Below are 22,723 nucleotides of genomic sequence, written 5' to 3' on the forward strand. Positions count from 1 at the left end.
CTTGAGGAACAGAGCAGGACAATGCTGATTAGGTAGTGGCAGTGAATGTTTAGTTTTGGTAGGTTGGTTGTGGGCCGCCCAAACTTGTTTTGGGGCATGCCTTTGGTGCAGCTAGTTTTGTCCAGTGATGTCTCATGAATGGTTTTGATTACAGTAGCTTAACAACTGCTTGTTTGATCTATTAGATCTGTTCCTTTAGGTTCCTCTTTTAACTTTCTCCTTTATTCAAAATATTCACTTTGATTTCCTTTCGCTGGTGTTCATCTAGCCTGTTTTTTTTCATGGCTGGCTTTTCTCATGGAATCTAGGCTAATGTTCCTCTGCAGTTTTCTTTCTACAGGATGCTGTGGTGCCAATCACTTAATGACTTCAGAGTATTTCTAATCAGCAAAGTGAAGAGACAACCCACAGAATGGGAGAAAATATTTGCAAACTACCCATCTGACAAGGGATTAATAACCAGAATATATAAGGAGCTCACACATCTCTATAGGAAAACATCCAATAATCCCATCAAAAAATGGACAAAAGATGTGCATAGACACTTCTCAAAACTAGTCATACAAATGGCAAACAGGCATAAGCAAAGGCACTCAACATCACTGATCATCAGAGAAATGCAGATCAAAACCACAATGAGATCACATCTCACCCCGGTTACAATGGCTTATATCCTAAAGACAGGCAATAACAAATGCTGGCGAGGATGTGGAGAAAGGGAACCCTTCTACACTGTTGATGGGGATGTAAATTAGTATAACCACTGTGGAGAACAGTTTGGAGGTTCCTCAAAAAACTAGGAATAGGGCTGCCATATGATCCAGCAATCCCACTGCTGGGTATATACCCAAAAGAAAGGAAATGAGTATATCAAATAAATATCAGTACTCCTACGTTTGTTGCAGCACTGTTTAGAGTACTAAGATTTGGAAGCAATCTAAGTGTCCATCAACAGAGGAATGAGTAAAGAAAATGTGGTACATATACACAATGGAGTATTATTCGGCCTTAAGAAAGAATGAGATCCTGCAACTTGCAACAACATCAATGGAACTGAAGATCATTATGTTAAGTGAAATAAGCCAGGCACAGGAAGACAAACATTGGATGTTCTCACTTGTTTGTGGGATGTAAAAATCAAAACAATTGAACTAACGGACAAAGAGAATAGAAGGATGGTTACCAGAGGTTGGGAAGGGTAGCAGGGGGCTGGGGGAAGAGGCAGGGATGGTTGATGGGTACAAAAAAAAAAAAAAAGAATGAATAAGACCTGCTATTTGATAGCACAACAGGGCGACTCTAGTCAATGATAACTTAATTGTTCATTTTAAAATAACTCAAAGAGTATATTTAGATTGTTTGTAACACAAAGGATAAATGCTTGATGGGGTGGATACCCTATTCTCCATGATATGATTATTTAACATTGCATGTCTGTATCAAAACATCTTATGTGCCCCAAAAATATATACACCTACTATGTACCCATGAAAATTAGAACTTAAAAAAATTTTTTAAAGGAATATTTCTAGAGGGAGGATATCTTTCATAGATTATATATTTGAAAGGTCATACTTAGGCCAGGCATGGTGGCTCAAGCCCATAATCCCAGCACTTTGGGAGGTTAAGGTGGGCAGATCATGAGGTCAGGAGTTGGAGACCAGCCTGACCAACATGGTAAAACCCCATCTTTACTAAAAATACAAAAATCAGCCAGGCATGGTGGTACGCGCCTATAATCCCAGCTACTAGGGAGGCTGAGGCAGGAGAATCGCTTGAACCCAGTAGGCAGAGGTGGCAGTGAGCCGAGATGGTGCCACTGCACTCCAGCCTGGCCAACAGAGAGAGACTCCATCTCAAAAAAAAAAAAAAAAAAAAAGGTCATACTTCTTTATAAAGTATACTTAGAATGAAAGTCAAAATGATTACTACCTTTTTTATTTTTCTGAGATAGAATTTTACTCTGTTGTTCAGGCTGGAATACAGTGGCATCATCATGGCTTATTGTAGCCTTGAACTCCTGGGCTCAAGGAATCCTCCTGCCTCAGCCTCCCCAGTAGCTGGGACTACAGGTATGTGCTATCATGCCCAGCCAAATTTAAAATTTATCTTTTGTAGAGACAGGGTTTCAGTATGTTGACCAGGCTGGTTTTGAACTCCAGGCCTCAAGTAATCCTCTCGCCTTAGCCTCTCAAAGTGTTGGGATTGTAGGCATGAGCCACCATGCGCAACTGATTACCACTTTTTGAATATCACAGAACTGTTTTTAGGCTGAATGAGATAAACCCTTTAAAAACACATTAATTTTCTTTTTCCTCCAACTTTTATTTTAGATACAGGGAATACATGTGCAGTTTTGTTACATGGGTACATTGCACCCAGGTAGTGAGCATAGTACCCAATAGGTAGTTTTTAACCCATTACCCCTCTCCCTTCTCCCCTCTAGCAGTCCACAGTGTCTGCTGCTCCCATGTTCATGTCCATGAATGCTCAATATTTAGCTCCCACTTATAAGTGAGAACATGTGGTATTTGGTTTTCTGTACCTACATTAATTCACTTAGGATTATGGCCTCTAGCTCCATCCATGTTGCTGCAAAGGACATGATTTCATTCTTTTTTTATGGCTGCGTAGTACTCCATGGTATATATGTACCATATTTTCTTTATCCAATTCACCTTGATGGGCACCTAGGTTGACTCCATGTCTTTGCTATTGTGAATAGTGCAGCGATGAATGTACGAGTGCATGGGGAGAATGATGTATTTTCCTTTGGCATATCCACTAATGAATGGGATTGCCGAGTCAAATGGTAGCTCTGTTTTAAGTTCTTTGAGAAATCTCCAAACTCATTTCCACAGTAGCTGAATTAATTTACATTCCCACCAACAATGTATAAGCATCCTCTTTTCTCAGCAGCCTTGCCAGCATCTGTTTTTGTTTTTTTTTTTGACTTTTTAATAATAGTCATTCTGACTGGCATGAGATGGTATCTCACTATGGTTTTGATTTGCATTTCTCTGATGATGAGTGATAATGAGCATTTTTTCATATGTTTCTTGGCCACTTATATATCTTCTTTTGAGAAAATGTCTGTTCATGTCCTTTGACCATTTTTAAATGGGGTTATTTGGTTTTTGCTTCTTGATTTAAGTTCCTTATAGATTCTGGATATTAGACCTGTTTGTGAATATTTTTTCCCATTCTGTAGGTTGTCTATTGATAGTTTCTTTTGCTGTGTAGCTTTTTAGTTTAATTAGGTCCCACTTGTCAATTTTTGTTTTGGTTGCAATTGCTTTTGGGGACTTGGCCAAGAATTATTTGCCAAGGCTGATGTTGAGAAGGATATTTCCTAGGTTTTCTTCTAGGATTTTTATAGTTTGAGAGCTTACATTTAAATCTTTAATCTGTCTTGAGTTAATTTTTGTATATAGTGAAAGGTAAGGGTCCAGTTTCATTCTTCTGCATATGGCTAGCCAGTTATCCCAGCACCATTTATTAAACAGGGAGTCCTTTCCCCAGTGCTTGTTTTTGTCAGCCTTGTCAAAGACAAGATTGTTTTAAGTGTGTGCTTTATTTTTGAGTTTTCTATTCTTTCCATTGGTCTATGTGTCTGTTTTTGTACTGGTACCATGCAAAACGCAATCTTCATGAAAGGATGTGCTAGAGAAATACATATGCCATCACATATTTATATCATCATTTGGGTTCTCTTCCTTTTCTTCTGGTTTATTGGGAACATTCTAAGAAAGGAAGAGTAATCTTTGTAAGCTTCCATTTAAGTGAATCCTGAACTCAAGTTCATCTTTCTTGAACATAGATTTTTTTTTTTTCCTTTCTGTTCTCCAGAGGCTCCTTGGAGATCAGACAACTATTCAAATGGCCTCAACTTGGGTTGCTGTTAGGGGAATACTTGAGATTCCCTAGATCTTTTGCTGAACTCTAAAGTTCTTATCAATGAAATCTAGACTTTTTATGGATTGGCATTTAGGTTCATTGGAAAAAGAAGCTTTCTGGGAGTAAAGTTGTTCCTTTCACCCAGTCTTCTAAAGGAGGATGAAGTAGAGAAAGGAATTTTATTTGTTCTCATGATGTGGGCTGGAGCAAATGAGGTGGGCAGGGAATAAAGACTGAGCTTGAATAGCCTTGCTTGCTTTTACAGAACAGACAAGCGAACTGACAAGCCTACGGGTCAAGTTTCTATACCATTTAATCTGTACCAGCACTCTTGAGGCTCCTTGCCAAGTGAAATATGACTCTTCTGGGGGTAATGCTTCTTCCTGGCTTGTTTCATTTTACTCCCCTCCCCATCTCTGTTACAAGTCTTTTCCCTATTACACTGGTTGCTTGAAGGTAGGCATCATTTAAATTTTTTTTGAGGCAGAGTCTCCCTCTGGTGCCCAGGCCGGAGTGCAGTGGTGCAATCTTGGCTCACTGCAACCTCCATCTCCCGGGTTCAAGAGATTCTCCCGCCTCAGCCTCCCGAGTAGCTGGGATTACAGGCACCTGCCACCATACCTGGCTAATTTTTGTATTTTTAATAGAGACGGGATTTCACCATGTTAGCCAGGCTTGTCTTGAACTCCTGGCCTCAAGTGATCTGCCCGCCTTGGCGTCCCAAAATGTTGGGATTATAGGTGTGAACCATTTGTGCCCGGCTCATTTATTCTTCATCTTTGCATTCCTGGTACTTGGCATGATGCTTCGCATATAATAGATGTTAGCTAAATATTTATTGAATCAACAGCAGTATCTATATTTTAAGTTATTGAATACTATCTACTCTTCTAGATTTTGTTATAATAAGGACTATTTTCTTGTTTTTTCCTCCCTTTTTAAATTTTATTTATTTATTATGATTATTTTTTATTATACTTTAAGTTCTAGGGCACATGTGCACAACGTGGAGGTTTGTTACATATGTATACATGTGCCATATTGGTGTGCTGCACCCATTAACTTGTCATTTACATTAGATATATCTCCTAATGCTATCCCTCCCTGCTCCCACCACCCCAAGACAGGCCCCAGTGTGTGATGTTTCCCATCCTGTGTCCAAGTGTTTTCATTGTTCAATTACCACCTATGAGTGAGAATATGCGGTGTTTGGTTTTCTCTCCTTGCGACAGTTTGCTCAGAATGATGGTTTCCAACTTCATCCATGTCCCTGCAAAGGACATGATCTCATCTTTTTTATGGCTGCATAGTATTCCATGGTGTATATGTGCCACATTTTCTTAGCCCAGTCTATCATTGATGGACATTTGGGTTAGTTCCAAGTCTTTGCTATCGTGAATAGTGCCACAGTAAACATACGTGTGCATGTGTCTTTATAGCAGCATGATTTATAATCCTTTGGGTATATACCCAGTAATGGGATGGCTGGGTCAAATGGTATTTCTAGTTCTAGATCCTTGAGGAATCGCCACACTGTCTTCCACAATGGTTGAACTAGTTTACAGTCCCACCAACAGTGTAAAAATGTTCCTATTTCTCCACATCCTCTCCAGCACCTGTTGTTTCCTGACTTTTTAATGATCTACATTCTAACTGGTGTGAGATGGTATCTCATTGTGGTTTTGATTTGCATTTCTCTGATAGCCAGTGATGATGAGCATTTTTTCCTGTGTCTGTTGGCTGCATAAATGTCTTCTTTTGAGAAGTGTCTGTTCATATCCTTTGCCCACTTTTTGATGGGGTTGTTTGATTTTTTCTTGTAAATTTGTTTAAGTTCTTTGTAGATTCTGGATATTAGCCCTTTGGCAGATGGGTAGATTGCAGAAATTTTCTCTCATTCTGTAGTTTGCCTGTTTACTGTGATGGTAGTTTCTTTTGCAGTGCAGAAGCTCTTTAGTTTAATTAGATCCCATTTCTCAATTTTGGCTTTTGTTGCCATTGCTTTTAGTGTTTTAGACATGAAGTAGTCCTTGCCCATGCCTGTCCTGAATGGTATTGCCTAGGTTTTCTTCTAGGGTTTTTATGATTTTAGGTCTGACATTTACGTCTTTAATCCATCTTGAATTAATTTTTGTATAAGGTGTAAGGAAGGGATCCAGTTTCAGCTTTCTACATATGGCTACCAGTTTTCCCAGAACCGTTTATTAAATAGGGAATCCTTTCCCCATTTCTTGTTTTTGTCAGGTTTGTCAAAGATCAGATGGTTGTAGATGTGTGGTATTATTTCTGAGGGCTCTCTTCTGTTCCATTGGTCTATATATCTGTTTTGGTACCAGTACCATGCTGTTTTGGTTACTGTAGCCTTGTAGTATAGTTTGAAGTCAGATAGCATGATGTCTCCAGCTTTGTTCTTTTGGCTTAGGATTGTCTTGGCAATGAGGGCTCTTTTTTGGTTCCATATGAAATTTAAAGTAGTTTTTTCCAATTCTGTGAAGAAAGTCATTGTTAGCTTGATGGGGATGGCATTGAATCTATAAATCACCTTGGGCAGTATGGCCATTTTCACAATATTGATTCTTCCTATCCATGAGCATGGAATGTTCTTCCATTTGTTTGTGTCCTCTTTTATTTCGTTGAGCAGTGGTTTGTAGTTCTTGAAGAGGTCCTTCACATCCCTTGTAAGTTGGATTCCTAGGTATTTTATTCTCTTTGAAGCAATTGTGAATGGGTGTTCACTCATGATTTGGTTCTCTGTTTGTCTGTTACTGGTGTATAAGAATGCTTGTGATTTTTGCACATTGATTTTGTATCCTGAGACTTTGCTGAAGTTGCTTATCAGCTTAAGGAGATTTTGGGCTGAGACGATGGGGTTTTCTAAATATACAATCATGTCATCTGCAAACAGGGACAATTTGACTTCCCCTTTTCCTAATTGAATACCCTTTATTTCTTTCTCCTGCCTGATTGCCCTGGCCAGAACTTCCAACACTATGTTGAATAGGAGTGGTGAGAGAGGGCATCCCTGTCTTGTGCCAGTTTTCAAAGGGAATGCTTCCAGCGTTTGCCCATTCAGTATGATATTGGCTGTGGGTTTGTCATAAATAACTCTTATTATTTTGAGATACACCCCATCAATACCTGATTTATTGAGAGTTTTTAGCATGAACGGCTGTTGAATATTGTCGAAGGCCTTTTCTGCATCTATTGAGATAATCATGTGGTTTTTGTCTTTGGTTCTGTTTATATGATGGATTACGTTTATTGATTTGTGTATGTTGAACGAGCCTTGCATCCCAGGGATGAAGCCCACTCGATCATTGTGGAGGAGCTTTTTGATGTGCTGCTGGATTCGGTTTGCCAGTATTTTATTGAGGATTTTTGCATCGATGTTCATCAGGGATATTGGTCTAAAATTCTCTTTTTTTGTTGTGTCTCTGCCAGGCTTTGGTATCAGGATGATGCTGGCCTCATAAAATGAGCGAGGGAGGATTCCCTCTTTTTCTATTGATTGGAATAGTTTCAGAAGGAATGGTACCAGCTCCTCTTTGTACCTCTGGTAGAATTCAGCTGTGAATCCATCTGGTCCTGGACTTTTTTTGATTGGTAGGCTATTAATTATTGCCTTAATTTCAGAGCCTTATTTGTCTATTCAGACATTCAACTTCTTTCTGGTTTAGTCTTGGGAGGGTGTATGTGTCCAGGAATTTATCCATTTCTTCTAGATTTTCTAGTTTATTTGCACAGAGGTGTTTATAGTATTCTCTGATGGTAGTTTGTATCTCTGTGGGATCGGTGATGATATCCCCTTTATCATTTTTTATTGTGTCCATTTGATTCTTCTGTCTTTTCTTCTTTATTAGTCTTGCTAGCGGTCTATCAATTTTGTTGATCTTTTCAAAAAGCAGCTCCTGGATTCATTGATTTTTTGAAAGTTTTTTTGTGTCTCTATTTCCTTCAGTTCTGCTCCAATCTTAGTTATTTCTTGCCTTCTGCTAGCTTTTGAATTTGTTTGCTCTTGCTTCTCTAGTTCTTTTAATTGTGATGTTAGGGTGTCAATTTTGGATCTTTCCTGCTTTCCCTTGTGGGCATTTAGTGCTATAAATTTCCCTCTACACACTGCTTTGAATGTGTCCCAGAGATTCTAGTATGTTGTGTCTTTGTTCTCATTGGTTTCAAAGAACATCTTTATTTATTCCTTCATTTCGTTATGTACCCAGTAGTCATTCAGGACCAAGTTGTTCAGTTTCCATGTAGTTGAGCAGTTTTTTTTTTTTGTTTTTTTTTTGAGACGGAGTCTTGCTCTGTTGCCCAGGCTGGAGTGCAGTGGCGCGATATCTGCTCACTGCAAGCTCCTCCTCCCAAGTTCACGCCATTCTCCTGCCTCAGCCTCCCCAGTAGCTGGGACTACAGGCGCCCGCCACTACGCCCGGCTAATTTTTTGTATTTTTTTTAGTAGAGACGGGGTTTCACCACGTTAGCCAGGATGGTCTCGATCTCCTGACCTTGTGATCCGCCCACCTTGGCCTCCCAAAGTGCTGGGATTACAGGCGTGAGCCACAGCGCCCAGCCAGTTGAGCAGTTTTGAGTGAGTTTCTTAATCCTGAGTTCTAGTTTGATTGCACTGTGGTCTGAGAGACAGTTTGTTATAATTTCTGTTCTTTTACATTTGCTGAGGAGTGCTTTACTTCCAACTATGTGGTCAATTTTGGAATAAGTGCAATGTGGTGCTGAGAAGAATGTATATTCTGTTGATTTGGGGTGGAGAGTTCTGTAGATGTCTACTAGGTCTGCTTGGTGCAGAGCTGAGTTCAATTCCTGGATATCCTTGTTAACTTTCTGTCTCATTGATCTGTCTAATGTTGACAGTGGGGTGTTAAAGTCTCCCATTATTATTGTGTGGGAGTCTAAGTCTCTTCGTAGGTCTCTAAGGACTTGCTTTATGAATCTGTGTGCTCCTGTATTGGGTGCATATATATTTAGGATAGTTGGCTCTTCTTGTTGAATTGATCCCTTTACCATTATGTAATGGCCTTGTCTCTTTTGATCTTTGCTGGTTTAAAGTCTGTTTAATCAAAGACTAGGATTGCAATCCCTGCTTTTTTTTTGTTTTCCATTTGCATGGTAGATCTTCCTCCATCCCTTTATTTTGAGCCTATGTGTGTCTCTGCATGTGAGATGGGTTTCCTGAATACAGCACACTGATGGGTCTTGACTCCTTATTCAATTTGCCAGTCTGTGTCTTTTAATTGGAGCACTTAGCCCATTTACATTTAAAGTTAATATTGTTATGTGTGAATTTGATCCTGTCATTATGATGTTAGCTGATTATTTTGCTCTCTCGTTGATGCAGTTTCTACCTAGCATTGATGGTCTTTACAATTTGGCATGTTTTTGCAGTGGCTGGTACCAGTTGTTCCTTTCCATGTTTAGTGCTTCCTTCAGGAGCTCGCCTGGTGGTGACAAAATCGCTCAGCATTTGCTTGTCTATAAAGGATTTTATTTCTCCTTCACTTATGAAGCTTAGTTTGCCTGGGTATGAAATTCCGGGTTGAAAATTCTTTAAGAATGTTGAATATTGGCCCCCACTCTCTTCTGGCTTGTAGAGTTTCTGCCAAGAGATCTGCTGTTAGTCTGATGGGCTTTCCTTTGTGGGTAACCTGACCTTTCCCTCTGGCTGTCCTTAACATTTTTTCCTTCACTTCAGCTTTGATGAATCTGACAATTTTGTGTTTTGGAGTTGCTCTTCCCGAGGAGTATCTTTGTGGCGTTCTCTGTATTTCCTGAATTTGAATGTTGGCTTTCCTCGCTAGGTTGGGAAAGTTCTCCTGGATTATATCCTGAAGAGTGTTTTCCAACTTGGTTCCATTCTCCCCATTACTTTCAGGTACACCAATCAGATGTAGATTTGGTCTTTTCACATAGTCCCATATTTCTTGGAGGCTTTGTTTGTTTCTTTTTACTCTTTTTTCTCTAAACTTCTCTTCTTGCTTCATTTCATTCATTTGATCTTCAATCACTCTTACCCTTTTTTCCAGTTGATCAAATCGGCTACTGAAGCTTGTGCGTGCGTCACATAGTTCTCGTGCCATGGTTTTCAGCTCCATCAGGTCATTTAAGGTCTTCTCTACACTGGTTATTCTAGTTAGCCATTCGTCTAATCTTTTTTCAAGGTTTTTAGCTTCTTTGCGATGGATTCGAACATCCTCCTTTAGCTCGGAGAAGTTTGTTATTACCGATTGTCTGAAGCCTTCTTCTCTCAACTGGTCATTCTCCGTCCAGCTTTGCTCCGTTGCTGGCGAAGATCTGCGTTTCTTTGGAGGAGAACAGGTGCTCTGATTTTTAGGATTTTCAGCTTTTCTGCTCTGGTTTCTCCCCATCTTTGTGGTTTTATCTACCTTTGGTCTTTGATGATGGTGACGTACAGATGGGGTTTTGGTGTGGATGCCCTGTTTGTTAGTTTTCCTTCTAACAGGATGCTCAGCTGCAGGTCTGTTGGAGTTTGCTGGAGGCCCACTCCAGACGCTGTTTGCCTGGGTATCACCAGCGGAGGCTGCAGAACCGCAAATATTGCAGAATGGCAAATGTAGTTGGCTGATTGTTCCTCTGGAAGCTTCGTCTCAGAGGGGCACCCAGCCGTATGAGGTGTCGGTCGGCCGCTACTGGGAGGTGCCTACCAGTTAGGCTACTCAGGGATCAGGGACCCACTTGAGGAGGCAGTCTGTCCATTCTCAGATCTCAAACTCTGTGCTGGGAGATCCACTACTCTCTTCAAAGCTCAGTTGGAAATGCAGAAATCACCCATCTTCTGCGTCGCTCACACTGGGAGCTGTAGACTGGAGCTGTTCCTATTCGGCCATCTTGGAACCTCCCCTTTTCCTCTCTTTCTTGATTCTTTTTGGTAAAGCTCTATATTCTGCCATTTTAGAAGCTGTATACTGTGCGCTTAGCACACCAAAAGTGAATTCCACTGTTCTGTGTAACCAATACTGAGCTGTAGTGAACCAACAGTAAGGCTGACTGTAGGTATGTTTTATCTACCAACACACTGTTGAAAAAAAATCGTAAGATTTTCTACAGTGCTGATAGAAATGTACTTGCCAAGCAGGCTGTTTCTTGTCCCCAGAAAGCTGAAATTTACATAATATACGAGTGACACATACCTGACACTTCCATAACTCTATGACACCAGATTGGCCTGAGGTAAGTTATTCTGAGAAGTGAAAAGTAAACCAGCTCCAAAAACTTTTGAGTTTTCTTTTTTTTTTGAAGACCTGAAAGGTTTGGATGTATGACAGAATGGGAAGTAGTGTAAGTATAATTTGGTAGACAAGGAGACCTGGATGATGGAAGCTCCTGAGTTTACTTTGTGAATTTAATCTAGTTAGTGAAAATCCTTCACTTTCAGGCTTCAGTTTTTTTGTTTTGTTTTGTTTTGTTTTTTGAGATGGAGTCTTGCTCTGTTGCCCAGGCTGGAGTGCAGTGGCGCAATCTCGGCTCACTGCAAGCTCCGCCTCTCAGGTTCATGACATTCTCCCGCCTCAGCCTCCCGAGTAGCTGGGAATACAGGTGCCCGCCACCATGCCCGGCTAATTTTTGTTTTTTTTTGTATTTTTAGTAGACAGGGGGCTTCACCATGTTAGCCAGGATGGTCTCGATCTCCTGACCTTGTGATCTGCCCGCCTCGGCCTCCCAAAGTGCTGGGATTACAGGCGTGAGCCACCGCGCCTGGCCTCAGGCTTCAGTTTTGTATTGATTTATAAGAGAAACATAGTGAAGTGGAAAGAGCACTACCCTAGAAGGAAAAAGAGCTCCTTATTCTTGTAAGTCCTTACTCTATAACCTTGGGCAAATTTCTGAAATATGGGCTTCAGTTGCCTCATCTATGAAGTGGGTTTAATAAAGCCTTACATGATAATAATAATAATAATATAATAATTATATATTATAATATGCAGTTTTTACTAAACTAATACCATATCTCAGCTACTACAATTCTTTGAGATGGGTACTATTATTATTGTTATCTCTGTTTTATAGAGGAGGAAGTGATGCTCAGAAAGGTTAAAATAGCTTCTTCAAGTTCATAGGTATTAAGTGACAGACTCAGGAATCAAGCCTCATCTGCAGTATTACAGAGGCCACTGTTCTCTACTGCCTGCAAGCCACTTTACTGCTTAATGTTGCTAGAGGGCTAACCAGATCATATTTGGAGGTTTCTTCTAGCTATAATTTCTACTATTTTTGAATTTTCCCTTATGAACTATACTTTGCAAGCTTATCACACAGCCTTGGCAGGTGACCTCAGTTTATTGCCATTTAAATGTTTAATATTGGCCTTTTGGGGGATGCAACTAGAGCTGACTGTAAAGAGCAGGAAGCACGAGTTTTAAAAACATGTTAACGGCATCCTTCCGTCTTACAGTTTCAAGTTCATGTCCTGAGGCTTTCATATATTTAGCCATGGGTGATTTACCTCTAAACAGTCTTAAAAGTACTCCTTGAAATGGTATGTGGAAGGCTTCTCTTCTGATTTCCTTCTCTGGGTCTGCTTGCCCTCTCATCGATGCTGTCTGTCACTCCTTGGTTGTTGGTGTTTTCATACAAGTCCGTGACTGTTCCAGCAAATCTGGATAAACTGTAAAACACAAGTGGCTGAGCAGTACTTTGTGTATGTCTGCAAGACCATGAGCTCTGTAGATCATATTCCTCTGGACACTCTTGAAAGACGGATACTAAATCCCAGAGGATTTTCTTTTATGTTGTATGTAACCTCTGCCTCTGAATGTTGTCCTTCAACCAGTGGAAGGTAAAAGAAATTAATATTTAGAGGTGCTACTCTAAGAATAGACCAAATGTCAGCACTGGGTCAGGACCTCTGAAGAAATACATCCAAGAAAATGAGGCGAGAGTAGCTCTAACTTAGAAACCACAGCAGAGTGTGACCAGATTCTTGTGGTAAAGACGAAATGAGAAATGTGGCCTTTTGAGACTTTGGAAAATAATGATGAGAGAAAAACAGGCTGAAATCTGAGAATTTGTATCAGAATTGGGAACCATTCTTCACAGGCTAAATTGATAGTTCCAACACTATGGCATCAGGGAGCTTGACTTCCACATACTAATATAGAAAAGAATAATATTCTGTGGTCTTGGTTGGTGGGCCCAGGAGAGCTCACTTTTATGATCAAGTGTCTTGTTTTTGTTTTTTAAAGGATGATTTTAGTTTTTTGGTGAAGTTTTTACGATGACTGTTTTGGTTGCAAGGGAAAGAAGTATACAGACTACCTTTGGTTTATTTTAAGGATACGTGAGAATATGACAGCATTCATTTGTGAATTATTCATTCACAAATTATTTTTGGGCACCTACTCTGTGCCTGTGTGTACTATGCAATGGGAATAGAGCAGTGAGCAAGACAAATAAGGTACCTATCTTTATGAACCTAGTGTTTTAATGAGGGCAATAATCAATAAACAAGCAAATTGATGGGGATGAGAATAGCTAATAGTTAGTAAACACTTACTGTGTGCTATGCACTGTTCTAAGCATATAATATCCATTATTTTATTTAATCTTCACAGTTCTATATAAACAGGGTATTAGTATTATCCTCATTTTACTCATAAGGAAATTCAGGCGCATAAAAGTAACATTCTCATGGTTACACAGCTGGTAACTGTAACAAGACAAATAACAAGAAAACAGCCAGAGTAACCTAATATATAGTATGGACAGGGAAGTCCTCTTGGAAGAGATGACGATTGAGAGCTCATCCCATCAGAGAGCCCATAACTTAGCTCAGAGGGTGACTCACCTTTTCTTTGTCCACCTTGATTATCTAAGTAAGCTTCCTGTTTCCAAAAAAGATCATTTGATTCATTTTATTTGTTGCTACTGAGAATGGAGTACCCTTACTAGGCAGTGTTCCTAGGACCCCCTCCTGGGTAGTTGGCCTCCCTCATGCTCTGCTCCTATTTTACCAGTGAAAGTAAATAAAATAATTAGTCATCAAAAGTATTTGTGTTCTACACTACACAGTATAAATATGGAGATGGAAATCTTTGTCAGTTTTTAGAAAAGGAGCATTAATAATTTCATTTTGATACATGTTAATCATCAGAATTAATTTTGATTCAAATAAATCCATAAAATATGAACCTCATTAATTCATCCTTGGAGAAAAAAAGAGATTCCAATAGCGCATATCCTTTTTTTTTTTTTTTTTTTCTTTTACTTTAAGTTTTGGGATACATGTGCAGAACGTGCAGGTTTGTTACATAGGTAATAGTGCATATTCCTAAATAACTTAAAATGTAACTTAATGAAAACAATCCGTGATTATAAAATGTGTATCATTTCTTGTTATTTTTTTTTCAGACAGGTACTCTAAGCCCTATGAAAAGATGACCCACTTCTTTCCTACATAATCTATAACAATCAGGGCATAAACATTCATTCTAAAGGTGACAGATTTTTTAAGGATCATTCACCATCTAGAGTTTAAATAATGTTGTTTGGGGTTCTTCTTGTGTCCATGGTAACAGAGGAGCAGGTGTGAGGCAACCAGAAGCACATCAGAACAAACCAAGACTTCACTGATTTCCAGGCTTGTAGCTCTGAATGGGAGATGGACTTGAGACTTCTTTGGGCCATTTCTGCTCATGTTTTCTCTACTTATTTATGTTAAATTGAGCCCAAATGTGCTGTGGTGAAGTAATGGTGACTAATCCTATTATAGACTTCTTCAAAAGGGGTAATGCTTCCCCCTTTACCCACCCCCTCCCCTGCCTTTTTTCCGTAGTTCAGTTCTTAGCTGTTACACATTGTAACAGAAAATTACCCATTTCTCATTGTCAGCATCTGGATTCCCACAGACTCAGATAATTGTCAGGAAGAGATTTGCCTTCAGTTAAAGCAACCCTATCCCCACTGTTACCGGGCCAGGCACCTCTGTTAGACCCTCATAGAACCAAATCTATAGAGGATTCTTTCTGGCTCTTTTCTATATTACTAGAGGTATGCTATAGCAAAAAGACTGCAGGGAGCCATAGTGGTGAGTTAAGAGTCACCAAAATCTGTTTTGAAACTTAAAAATCCACGGTCATTGAGGATGCAAGAAGTTGCCTGTTTTTGTAGAATCCATCTCACTTCTTCAGTCCCTTTGTGTTATGGTTACAGGAAACTATTCAGCAGCACTTGACGTGGTGATGGAGGAAGCTATTTCACAGCCCACTGGTGCCTTGACTCGTTTAGAAGTCAGAGTCAAAGGTTACAGAAGTAATAATTGGGTCCAGATTCTCCCTGTCAGGAAAGACCTTACTCCCCCCGCCCCAGCCCCTGCCTTCTACAAGTTAAGAGAAACTTATCTGTTATGAAACCATTCAATAAGAGGAAATGAAGAAACACCATCCTTGGCTGAAGTGTTCTCAAGCCCCAATGATACTATTTCTGTTTTCATGGGAGCTGCTTTTGCAGCTAGCTAGTATAAAATTTAGGTCTGATTTTTTACATTAAAATATCTCCCCTTAGAGAAATAACTTGATTTATTTCAATCTATAAATAATATGAAGGATCTTTATTTGGTCCAAGCCCTGATATTCCTTCACACCACCACTCTGATAATTCCCTGAATACTCCTCTGGCAATCAAGTACACACACACGAGTCTTAATTAACAAGTGTCATGCCATTAGCAATGTAAAGTCAGTCATCAGAAGTTAAGAAACCTGGCCAGATGTGGTGGCTCACACCTATAATCCCAGCACTTTGGGAAGCCAAGGTGGGAAGATCACTTGAGGCCAGGAGTTTGAGACCATCCTGGGTAACACAATGAGACCCCTGTCTCTACAAGGAGAAGTTTAAAAAGCTTTACTTCACTAACAACAGAACAATTTAAAATTTTCAGTGCTTTTAATTTCTTCCATAATTTGCTCAGAACTCTAGCAGATCAATCTGTGGTGCCAGTGGCACAGGCTTGGCACTAGAGTAGGAAAGAATGACGCAATTTGGCACCTTTAACCAGAAGATCTTTAATGAGCTGGCATGGGAGTGGAGGGGACAGAGAGGAAGGAAGGACAGTTAGGATTTTGGCAGTAACACAAAGGTTCTTCTTCCCTGAGAAAAGTGAAATGAAAGTCAAATGAAGCTTCGCTCTGCTTTTAGGATTTGCTAAGATGTTTGTCTGTCTGTCAGCTCCCAGCCCTCTTTCAGGTGCATCTTCATAGTCAGTGACTTCTCCAAAAAACAGATTGTCTCTCAGGATCCTTCAGGAGGGGTCATATCTAACCAATTTCTTGTTTGAGGACATAATTGTGATTCCCTTCTTCAACTATCAGATGCAATGCTACCAGCACTGCAGAAACTGTCTTATCAGAAAGTGGCACAAGTGTGGACATTTCTTTTAGGTCACAGTTCTAGTATTGCTGAGTTCTGGGGCTGCAACAATAGATAATACTACAATGAGAGATGTTTGGGAAAATCATTGTTTCCTGGGTGGCCGTGGAAGCAGACTTGAAATCATCCATTTGTCATTAAATAATATCAACAACAAATGTCTTTGTTGATGTCCTTGTATTATAATTTTCCAGGTCTAGATTATTGCTAGGGATGATAATACCTGTCTTCTAGGGTTGTTATGCAAATCACATGAAATTACACATGTAAGATGTCTATAAATGTCTATAATACATGTAGGCTGTATATAATTCATCTTCATTATGTGTTGTTCTCCTTAAGCTCCACTTTTCTGGGATTTTTGCATCACTTGGATCCGGATAGTCTTCCTTTTCTCTCTCTTTAAATGGCATCAGAGTTGAAGATCTTGAGGACTTTTTAGTCTCTCTTTTGTTTGTTTTTGTTGTTGTTGTTGTTACTGGTTTTTTGTTTTTGTTTTTGTTTTTGTTTTGAGATAGTGTCTCACTCTGTCACCCAGGCTGGAGTGCTGTGGCACAAACATGGCTCACTGCAGCCTTAACCTCCTGGGCTCAAGCAATCCTCCTGCCTCAGTTTCCCATGTAGCCATGACCACAGGTACGTGCCACCATACCCAGCTAACTTTTTTTTTTCTTTTTTATAGAGACAGGGGTCTCATTTTATTTCTCAAACTGGTCTTGAACTCCTGGGCTCATGTTATCCTCCTGCCTCAGCCTCCCAAAATGTTAGAATTACAGGCGTGTGCCACTGTACCTGGCCTCTCTTACTTTCTATAACACTTCTTTCTTGCCCTGTATTTTGTGTACGTTTTTGGAGACTAAAACATTCAATGATTGTCTGCATGACTCTTAACCACTTCACTCATCATTTAGTTCATTCACAGAATAGCCTAAGAAAGTTTTTCTATCTTTGTTTTCTTTGCATATGCCACTTACTGTCTTTACCCCCTTTCTTCTAGATACAAAATTGTAAAACTCAAGGTGTAATGAGAGACTTGAGTCAGTCAACTCTATCCAACTTGTGTTGTTTCCACTCTTAGCTCTAGCGGTACAGTGATGTGCTCAGGGTAATGAAAAGCAGACTTTCTCTGCTGAGGTCATTGCTCCTCATGCTGGCAGCCTGCTCCAGGAAGCTGTTTATCTATGCTTGTGGAGCCAAGCTCCAGCCTCTGAACAGTTGGAATGTATTGAGAAACCACAGAGCCCAAAGAGAGAACATTACACAGGCAGTTCCAGGCAGGGAGAGTATATTTACACCAGACAAACTGCAGCTTACATGTGTGGGGATAATTGTTCATCTGCACACTCTCATACTTTACCTTCTACGCAATCTATATACCCTCTCAAGAAGGTTTAACCAGGAGAACTTGTACTGCTATGTCCAAATTACCCTGAACATCCCCTAAAATGTCATAAGGAAAAAGAGATACTATAGAAAATTTGATGTAAAAACTTTTTAAGATAGTGTTTTTTTTTGTTTTTGTGAGTCAAATTTTATGTTTAGAATCTTAGACCATGTAAGCCTGATCACTAAAGCGTTCAAAAACACTGTTTCTTGCATGGAAATGTTTTTCTTCATCCCTTTACAAAAATACTAAGTATTGTTACAGAGCTTCAAATGTGCGCTATATTAATAGGAATATAAGATGTAGTCACTTCCCTGTAAGATGTAATCTGGTTAAAGAGGTAAAACTCATTAGATAACGAACAATTACAGAGCAATACAAGACCTTATATAATGGCATTAAGTTATATGGCCCAGTACACTGAGAATTGAGAGTAAGGAAAAATAATGGCTATTAGTTAAGTAAAAGTAGTTAAGTCATTATAGAGGAGTTTGTCTTAATTTTGGAAAGGTAGGTAGAGTCTGGATAAACAAAACAGAAAGGAGACATATTTTGCAACATGAAAGCACCATAACATAGAGGTTAAGAACACAGACTTTGGAGTCAGATGGGTCTATGTTAGAGGGCCTGCCACTTTCTGGTATGAGATCTTGGGCAGATTGCTTACCTCATCGATAAAATAGGGAGATTCATATCTAAAATATAAAATTCCATGTTATACAATTGTTGGAATGATTAAATGAGTTAATGAAAGTAAAGTGCTTGGCATTTCACTTAAGATACAATAAGTGTTTAATTAATTGGTAGCTACTGTTGTTCACTCACTCATTCAATAGATATTTATTGAGTGCCCATGTCTTAGCGTTCTAGATACCAGGGATATAGCAGTGAAAAAAACAGACCAGAAATTTCAACTCTTATGGAGCTTCCACTCTGAAGTTGTCTTCATTTTACCTTTCTAGAATGCGTGTGAATAACTTTGGACTTACACAAAGTTTAAAAAAATCTATATATGGAGTTCCCACATCCATTTCATACAGCTTCTACTAATGTTAACATTTCCTGTATCCATAATATAATTGCCAAAATCAAGAACTTAACAATAATTCAGAACTATTAACTAATCTATAGGTCTTATTTAAATGTTCACCTCATTTTTGAAGGGCAGTTTTTTCCTGAGATAAATGCTAGGTTGGCAGCTGTTTTACCGTCCCATTATCTCTTGGTTTCTACTGACTTTGTTGAGAAGTTGCTCTCGGTTTTATTCTTGCTTCTTTGAAAATAACTTTTTTTAAAATCTCTGCATGGTTTTTGGATATTTCTACTTGGTCTTTGGTTTTTGATAGTTTTAGTGTAATGTGTCTAGGTTTGCTTTTCTTTATATTTAAACTGTTCGGTGTTCTTAGTGCTTCTTGAGCCTGTAGCTTGATATCATTTATCAGTCCTGGAAAATTCTCAATAATTAGCTCTTCAAATTTACTTCTGTTCTACTCTCTCTCTGTCTCTGTCTCTTTTTTTTTTTTGAGGCAGGATCTCTGTCTGTCACCCAGGTTGGAGTGCAGTGGTGCAGTCACGGCTCACTGCAGCCTCAACCTCCTGGGCTCAGGCAATCCTCTTGCCTCACTCAGCCTCCCAAGTGGCTGGGACCACAGTTGCACGCCACCCCACTCAGCTAATTTTTTTTTTTTTTTGTGTGTGTAGAGATAGGGTCTTGCCATCTTGCCCAGACTGGTCTCAAACTCCTGGGCTCAAGTGATCCTCCTGCCTCACCCTCCCAAAGTGCTGGGATTACAGACATGAGCCAACACAACTGGCCTCTACTCTCTCTTTACTCCTATTGGGATTCTAGTTACACAAACATTAGACCTTTTCATGGTGTTCTCTGTCTCTTAAGCTCTTTTTTGCATTTTCTATCATTTTGTGGTTTTTTGTTTTTTTTTTTTTGAGACAGCGTCTCACTCTGTCACCCAGGCTGGAGTGCAGTAGCGCTGTCTCGGCTCACTGCAACCCAGGTTTGCCTCCCAGGTTCAACCCACTCTGCCTTCCAGGTTCAAGTGATTCTTCTGCCTCAGCCTCCTGAGTAGCTGGGATTACAGGTGCCTACCACCGCAGCTGGCTAATTTGTGTTTTTAGTAGAGATGGGGTTTCACCATGTTAGGCAGGCTGGTCTCAAACCCCTGACCTCAAATGATCTGCCCGCCTCGGCCTCCCAAAGTGCTGGAATTACAGGCATGAGCCACCATGCCCAGCCTGTCATTTTGTAGTTTATGCTTTATTCTGGATATTTTCTTCTGATCTATTTTCCAGATCATTAATTCTCTCTTCATTTCTGTGTAATTTACTAATAAACCCATCTACTGAGTTCTTAATTCTAATTATTGTATTTTTTTAGTTCAAGTATTTTTATTCAGTTTTTGTTTGTTTCCTTGCTAAATCTTGTCTTTCATTTGCTTGAACATAGTAAATAAAGCATGGTTATTACAAAGTCCATAATTTATTATCTGGATTCCCTGTGGGTCTGTTTTCTGTCCTATCTCTTCATTTTTTTTACTCCATTATCTTATCTTGTGTTATACTTTTTTTTTTTCTCTAGTTGAGTTATGTAAATTGTGTTTGAAAAACTATACAGATAATGTGAGGCCCAGAATAATGTTACCTTTCTTCGGAGGGGATTTATATTTGCTTTTGGCAGATGGCCTGGGCACTAGCAATCCTGGATTACCTCAATCCCATGAGGGTTTGAAAGGATTTGAATATAGATTTACATATCGGGGAGGGCTGATTTTCAGTATAGCTCTGAGGAGTGCCAAAAGAGCCTTAGGGGTTTACCAGAGTCCCACCCCCCCAACCTGGGTGGGTCCTGAACTCTAATTTTTTTTTCTTTTCTTTTTGAGACTGAGTCTCACTCTGTCACCCAGGCTGTAGTGCAGTGGCATGATCTTGGCTCACTGCAACCTCCGCCTCCTGGGTTCAAGTGATTCTCCTGCCTCAGCCTCCTGAGTAGCTGGGATTACAGGCGTACGCCACCGTGCCAGGCTAATTTTTTGTTTTTGGTAGACGGGGTTTCACCGTGCTGGCCAGGCTGGTCTTGAACTCCTGACCTTGTGATCTGCCCGCCTTGGCCTCTCAAAGTGCTGGGATTACAGGTGTGAGCCACTGCGCCTGGCCAACTCTAATTTTTTATCTGCAAGCCCTAACAGTCATTTGAAAACTCAGAAACTTAACATTAATTCAAAATTATTATTATTATTATTATTTTTTTTTTTTTTTTTGAGGCGGAGTCTCGCTCTGCCGCCCAGGCTGGAGTGCAGTGGCGTGATCTCGGCTCACTGCAAGCTCCGCCTCCCGGGTTCACGCCATTCTCCTGCTTCAGCCTCTCCGAGTAGCTGGGACTACAGGCGCCCACCACCACGCCCGGCTGATTTTTTTATATTTTTAGTAGAGACAGGGTTTCACCGTGGTCTCGATCTCCTGACCTCGTGATCCGCCCGCCTCGGCCTCCCAAAGTGCTGGGATTACAAGCGTGAGCCACCGCGCCCGGCCAATTCAAAATTATTAACTGCTTAGTGTATCAGTTGAATCTTCCAGAACTGGCAGAGGCCCCTAGAGCTACCAGTGATATAATAATACCTTATTTCTGAAGTGGTGATAAGTATAAATGATATTGTGAGATATCTGGTATGACAGTAATATTATATGAAAATATCTGAGGTTTCTTTTTTTTTTCATTTTAAATTTTTTTGTAAAGATTTGGTCTTGCCATATTGCCCAGGCTGCTCTCAAACTCCAGTCCTCAAGTCATCCTCCTGCCTCAGCCTCCTAAAGTGCTGAGATTACAGGTGTGAACCACTGTGCCTAGCCAATATCTGAGATTTCTATTATTGAAAGAGTCCCAGGTACTGTTAATTCTACTATGCTTATATTCATAATAGAAGGAAATGCCAAATTCCAGTTAGAGGTTAGTAAAAATAAACATAAAAATTTCCCTGGCTCACGCCTCCCAGCACTTTGGGAGGCTGAGGCAGGCAGATCACAAGGTCAGGAGATCGAGGCCATCCTGGCTAACACAGTGAAACCCCGTCTCTACTAAAAATACAGAAAAATTAGCCAGGCGTAGTGGCAGGCTCCTGTAGTCCCAGCTTCTCAGGAGGCTGGGGCAGGAGAATGGCAGGAGCCTGGGAAGTGGAACTTGCAGTGAGCCAAGATCACACCACTGCACTCCAGCCTGGGCAACAGAGCAAGACTCTGTCTAAAAAAAAAAAAAAAATTCCCCCATCCAAGTGTGTGTATCTCTTGAATTTAATCCATGGACCCTTCTGTTTAGAAACCCCACACATTGGGAAAAGTGGCACTAAATGCTCAGCTCACCTTTCTCGGTTTTATTCTCTCATAACTTGGCCTTGTCATTCTTCATTTGCCTTGGTGGCTCTCTGATGACTTCAGACAATTGCCTTTAATAATTTATCCATTTTTTTCCCAGCCAGAAGGGTTAGTCTGAATTACCTACTCTACTTTTATTGGAGGAAGAACTCTTTTAGAACTTGCATTCTGATGGAACATATTAATAATTAGTTGAAGTAGAAAATATCATACACTGCAAGGGATCATAAAGGAATCTAATTTGACTCATGGAGGACTAGTACAAGGTAAAAAGCAACAAACACAAAATATATAATGAGGATAGGGCCAGTTTGTGGAAGGCTCAATTATATTGAAATAAGTAGAAAGGTAAAATGGCTGAGTGTGGTGGCTCATGCCTGTAATCCCAGCACTTTGGGAGGCCAAGGTGGGAGCATCACCTGAGGTCAGGAGCTCGAGACCAGTCTGGCCAACATGGTGAAACCCCATTTCTACTAAAAATAGAAAAATTAACTGGGTGTGGTGGCAGGCGCCTGTAATCCCAGCCACTTGGGAGGCTGAGGCAGAAGAATTGCTTGAACCTGGGAGGCAGAGGTTGCAGGGAGGTTACAGTGACCCAAGATCGCACCACTGCACTCTAGCCTGGGCAAGAGAGTGACAGAGTAAGACTCTGTCTCAAAAAGAAAAAAAA

The 22,723-nt window shown here is 40.1% G+C and overlaps 1 protein-coding gene across 2 annotated transcripts in view; it reads left to right on the forward strand.

Annotated features, from left to right (window-relative positions):
* The window catches only part of C15H11orf49 (chromosome 15 C11orf49 homolog), a 231,209-nt gene that overhangs the window by 50,123 nt on the left and 158,363 nt on the right, over nt 1-22,723 (forward strand). The gene's annotated exons all lie outside the window — the stretch shown is intronic.

Source organism: Nomascus leucogenys, chromosome 15, assembly GCF_006542625.1.
Source record: "Nomascus leucogenys isolate Asia chromosome 15, Asia_NLE_v1, whole genome shotgun sequence".
NCBI classification, from domain to species: domain Eukaryota; kingdom Metazoa; phylum Chordata; class Mammalia; order Primates; family Hylobatidae; genus Nomascus; species Nomascus leucogenys.